Source organism: Xiphophorus maculatus, chromosome 21 (assembly GCF_002775205.1).
Source record: "Xiphophorus maculatus strain JP 163 A chromosome 21, X_maculatus-5.0-male, whole genome shotgun sequence".
Classification (NCBI taxonomy): domain Eukaryota; kingdom Metazoa; phylum Chordata; class Actinopteri; order Cyprinodontiformes; family Poeciliidae; genus Xiphophorus; species Xiphophorus maculatus.
Window position 1 is genome coordinate 23,706,583 of NC_036463.1, and position 6,000 is coordinate 23,712,582.

The 6,000-nt window shown below is 39.4% G+C and overlaps 1 protein-coding gene across 2 annotated transcripts in view; it reads right to left on the reverse strand.

Annotated features, from left to right (window-relative positions):
* Positions 1-1,818, reverse strand: part of rnf152 (ring finger protein 152) — a 38,109-nt gene extending 36,291 nt beyond the window's left edge. For both annotated transcript variants that reach the window (XM_005810768.2, XM_023325980.1), the window contains exon 1: positions 1,381-1,818. The gene's annotated coding sequence lies outside the window, so the exon portion shown is untranslated. The remainder of the gene's footprint in view (positions 1-1,380) is intronic.
* Between the last annotated feature and the right edge of the window lie 4,182 nt (positions 1,819-6,000).

The window sequence follows — 6,000 nt, forward strand, 5'->3', positions numbered from 1 at the left end:
CTACGGTTGTAGGCGGACCAGAGTTCACACCTCCACAAACAAACCGGACTTTCCAGAAAAACAGCCTGGAGTTTGGGCAAAGTAAACTAAACCAGCCTCGTATGAATTAACCCTAACAGGCTGCAGAAGACTTAAAATTGGGGTGGAGATTCACCTTCCAGCAACACACACAGAGTAAACATGCAGCCAGAGGTACAGCTGATAAACAGATGGTTCATATCCAATTATATTCATGTGTCCTAGTCAAAGTCTAAACCAAAATTCAATATGAAATTCTGTGGCAAAACTTAAAGAATCTTGTTGGAAGATGCTCTCCAACTAACCTGATTAAATTTAAACTATTTTGCAGAAACATTTGCTTAAGCTTCAATTCTGTGGTTGTGCAAAGCTTGAAATTTGAGACAAACTTATGAAAAAAGGCATAAAAGCCAAAGAGGTAAGTATAATATTCCTGCTGTTGAAGGGATAAAGAGATATTTGTAGGAGCCTAATTATTTATCTGGATTGAACAAATACAGAAAATGCCAACTAGAACTAATTATTCTGCTATATTTTGGCGCCCCCTCTAGCATGGCGCCCTTATTCGTCGCATATAGCGCATCCGCACTTTTTGCGCCACTGACCTCAATCTTTAAACAGCACATCTTGTCCAAACAACCGAGCAACTACTCCATCTGACAGAGAGCAACCTGCTGACTGTCGCCTCCACAGAGGGACACAAAGAAAAGCCAGGGAAGAGGAAAAGTGCTCACCAAGCAGTAAAGGTTTACAGCTTGTAGAACAAGGACCGAAATGGGCTCCAACTCTCATCCGAACACACGGATCCTGCAGCCAATTACTCTGACTGAGAAATAAAGTGTCTTAAATATTGGCTGGAGTCCGGCAGCTGTTAAAGGGGTCAAAGGGACATCAGGAAGAAGATCCAGAAACCAAGATATGAACTGATTTTACATTAAATAACCTTTTATATCTTAAGATAAGCATCGCAGATATTCCCTGAACCTTAAACTTATTAGAAATAAATCAGTTTTACAACAAAAAGCTGATTGTTTTAGAAGGGGAATGCGGCTGCAAAGTGGCGGAAGAGAGATGAAGCTTATCAGAGCCACAATCAGGGTGGAAATGTGGTCAAAGGAGAATGAGGAACCTGAAAACAGCAACCCGGAGGTGACAGCGCAACGAAACAAAGAGATTAAAACTGCGTCTCAATGCATCTTAATATCTGGAGTGTAACCATCGCGCTGCGTGACAGCAAAGAAACAGGATGCACATGCGAAAGTCTGCAGGCGAAGCCACTAAATGTCAGGTTGGGTGCAAAACAACGCAGAGACAACTTGTTTGTTGAGATTCAGGATAAAATGTGAACGCAAGGGCACTCACCGTCCTCTGGTCCGTCCAGCCGGCCGTGTGTCGGGGCTCCGCTCCGGGTTGGGAAACAGTTGGTGCGCGTCTGGGCTTGTTTAGTGGGCGGCGTGGCTCCTCACCAGTGTTTTCCACCCACAAGGAGAGGATAGGGGAGAAAAAAAATCACAACAACACAGCAGAGAGCCATCCCACTGCTTCCACTCCTCCTGTTTGTGCCGCCGGGTTTAATGCGCTAAAACGCGTCTGCGGACGGAGACAGGAAGCGGGCGGAGCCGAGAGCGGATCCGGCGGGCAGCCTGGACCCCTGCTGCACCGCTGCGCTCCGGAGGCTGGCAGGCTGGATGAAAAAGGAAGAAATGTCCATCCTGATGGGGCGTTGTGGTACCGCATGTTTCAGAGCGGGTCTCGCTGCCCACCGGCTGCTCAAATGTAAGGTTTGAAAACAGCCATGAACAATGACCTGGTTTCAGCACTGATTCAGGTGCATTCAAACAAATTACAATATAATCAAAAAGATCGCTCAATCCAAAGCCGGACGCTCATGTATATCTTTTATACACTGAAATATTTAATTTTTTTTAATTTGTAGACAAAAACAAGTGAGATTAAAGTGAAATTTTATTATTTAAAATTGACTCTTTTTTTTAATTTACATAATTTTCTAATGTTCTTCCCTCACAAACAACATTCCTGGAGTGTTGATTTGATTATTTCATGCATGTTTGAGAAATCCTTTAATCTCCACGGCAACCATTCATCTGGGTGGGTCAAGCCCCGCCTTCAAGATGAAGCTCCTCCCCTGCTCAGCTCCTTCAGACTAGCCAGCAGCAATTAGCAAACACCAGGTGGAACTGCTGAGCTGATTATAGGAGCTGCTGCTCAGTGGAGGAGCCATGTTGGGACGACTTCCTGAAGGCAGGGTTCAGAAAGAGCAGGAGCTTCTTAAAGAGACAGAGGCCCAATTTCAATGCGTTAAATTACAGTCATATTTGATGTAGATTTTTGAAATAAACAAATGCAGTTTGTTAAAAAACGTAAAAATACAGACAGATTACAATTTCTTCAGTGCAAAGGTGTAAATACTTTATTAACAACCTGTTAGTGTAAGAAAATAACATATTTTAAGGAAAACTGAGGTAGTGTTTACCTTAAAAATAAACTGACAAAAAGAAGGTGTGGTAATTCAAAAACTAGAACCAGGTGTCCGAGACACTAACACATAATAAAACCTAAAAAATCCAACAAATTAAATTATAAGTAAAGCTTAAGAAACAAGTCAATTCTGTTTAATGGTTTATTTCCTGTAATGTTGCAGCATAAGAAGCTAAATTATCTTTTTGTTTTGTTGGCAATTCTAATTTAATTTGAAATATTAAAAGTTTCTGTAATGTATTTTCACTCCGTTGCTCTTTAAATTAACTTTTAATATCAAAAAGAATAAGTCTTGGTATGAAAATTATTATAATTGTGAAATCCCTCCAAGGAGATTAAGACTATAACAGTCGGCGTTGTGTTCTTCTCAGTGCTACTGCAGGAGGTTTGGATTTGCTCCATTTCACCATCATCACATTAAACAATAAAATTACATGTTGTGATTGAAAAGTAATTAAAAACAGAAGCAATTCTGCTTAATAGCAACAACACATGCAGGAACTAGTGAGTACAAATCGATGCACTTTAATGTTTTAGAGGCTACCTGAGTTCACCGACTATATCGTAGCAACAAAAGCACTCTTTGAAATATTAGCTTTAATTAAGGAGGATAATGGATTTAAATTTCTCATGCATCAAGCTTCAAATATGGCAACCCTTCCCAGGAGTCGACAAATGTCTGATATTGCTTCAGGCTGCAGGACACTTTGGGAAATCTTCTCCAAGAGTGAGTTAATGAAAATAGATAAGCCTCTGAAATGCTAATGTTGACTTTTGGTGCCTAAATGTGGCGGCAGCTCCTGGGAACCTGCTTCAGAGAACGTCACGCTGTTTGTTAGAAAGATTTATCGCCTCTACCTTACAGACACGATTTTTCTGAATCATTCAGAGACAAATTGATTTACAAGAGCCAACAAGTTGCATCTAGAGGTCATTTTCAAATTTCTCTCTGTCCTTCATCGATTTTGTTTGTGTTTAAGCTGAGCGTGATCAAACCCTACATGTTCGAAAACAGATTAGTGCTACTTAAAAAAATCTGACATTTCTTCTCAAAATTCTGACATTTTATACAAATTATTGCTTTTTTCAGAATTATGATGCTTTTCTCAACTTTTTTTTAATTTTTCCAGTGTTATGATGCTTTTCTTGAGAATTCTGACATTAATCTCAAAATTCTGACATTTTATTTCAGAAATCTGTTTTTTTCCTAAGAATTCCGACATTTTTTCAGAATTCTGGTTAACCTTAATTTTTGATTTCTTTCAGATTTTTGACCGTTTCGGAATTCTGAGATTTTTTTTCTCAGAATTTTGTTTCTGACTTTTGACGTCATCACTGCGTTCTGAATCTTTTTCCTCCTGAAATCTGAATTTTTCTTTCAGAATTAGGAGTTTAATCTCAGAATTTGATTTCTTTTTTCTGAATTTTTTTTCCTGACATTTTTGCAGAATTCCGATTAAACTCAATTTTGACTTTCTTTTTTTTCAGAATTCTGACTTTTTTCTTAAATTCTGATTCTAAATTCTAACTTTTTTCTCAGAGTTCTGACATTTTTCGGAATACAGATTCTAATCTCAGAATTCAGATTTCAATCTCAGAATTTAGATTTTTTTTTTAGAAACAGAATTGTTTACATTGTGTATTCCCCATCAAGCAGATCTAGCCTTAAGACGTTAAATTCACTAAATAAATTTGGGACAGGCTAAATGCAGGTTTACAAATCATACAAGAAGGAAAAAAAACTTGATTATTTTCATACTAACAACATAATTGGCGTACACCTCCGAATGTTTGGTTATTGATTAGAATTTTGACATAGATTCACACAGAATTAGAATTCAGAGTTTAAAGTCGGAATTTATTGTAATCTTTTTTTCTTGTTGGCCCTAATCCTCCTCCGTATCCACGTGTGGCCGCGCCGCTGGCAATTAATTAAGGAGAAAACATGCAGAGCCTGTCAGTCATCAGCACAGCATGTCAATGATCTGACCATCAACGACTTAATTGGCGTTTGGAGGACAGACTGTTTCTCCCTGATCACTGAATCAGCAGACAGAATGCAAACTTCTGACTTCATCTGTCTCAGTCAATAACTCTGTTAAAGTTCATCTGATGATTATTTGTCTCTAATCTGTGTTGTTGTGGCGACAGGAAGTTTTAGCTTAAATAACTGAAATAAATGGCTTAACTAATGGAGACGTTGTCAGGGGATAAAGGAGGTCATTCTTGAGTGCAAGGTTTTTTTAGCGTTATTGTAGATTTTAGATCATTTTTTATAACACCACCAATCAGAGGGCGACACCGGTCACAGCTTGTTTAATTTAAATGAATCCACAGTTAACTGTACCAATAGACTTAGACACATAGTAAAAAAATACTGTTGGCTGTTTAGTTTTTCTAAATTTAAATAAAATATTGTGCCAAGGACATTACAATGTTGTTGACGATGCAATGCATTCTGGGTAACTCTGTCCAGCCAGAACAGTAATTTTTGTGCAATCAGTAATATTTAGCCCTTTCAAAGAGTTGGTGAGATTTGGGGACCAAAATTGCAACATTGGTTACATGTTTAGCTGCTGCGGTTCTCTTTCACACTGCACTCTGTCAAATGATCCAAACAAATTTGAGAAACCTGTTCCCCTCCTCACCTGTGGGGGCGCTGCACCAAGAACCACCGAAGGAAACAACATGAAAGCTTCTGAAGAAGACACTGAGCTCAATTTCCTGAACAAAATGGAGTGGCGCCAGAGTTTTAGTGGTTGTAGTGGTTACTCTTTTGTCTTTGGTAAAAGACCACAAGTTATTTCTCCCGCTAGTGCTAGCTTAGCACGTTTGTTTTGGGTGTATTTACCCAGAATGCCCTGTTTTGTGGTGCAATTCTTGCTTTTGAGAGGTCTCTGGTCCACTTGGCGTTCACATATGTATTTGAACTGCACCAGAGTTCACCTTAATCAAACTGAGACCGAGGTTTGTAGGCTTCATTCCGACCAGCCCGGTTCTCTCCAACTCAGGTCCGTTTGTTTAGAAAGTCCAGTTCGTTTGGGGAGGTGTGAACTCTGGTCTGCCTACAAGCCTCAGTCTCAGTTCAGTTGAAGCAAACTCTGGTGCAATTCAAATGCATATGTGAATGCCAACCATACAGAAGAACGCTTCAAAAGCAGGAAGTGGACCCAGAAAGAATTCTGGGTAAATACAATCAAAACAAACACACAAGCCTAGCGCTAGTGGGAGAAATGGCTCATGGTTTTTTGCTAAAGAGAAATCCTACAGCCACTAAAATCTGATGCCACTTCACTTTTTTAACATTTGTGAAGAAGGAAGTTGAGCTCAGTGTCTTCTTCAGAGTTTTTGTGTTGTTTCCTTCAGTGGTTCTTGGTGCAGCGCCCCCACAGGCCAGGAGAGGAACAGATTTCTCAAAAGTAAAATGTAACCAATGTTTCAATTCTGTCCTGATTCAAATAGAATCCATCGGACTATCAGGAG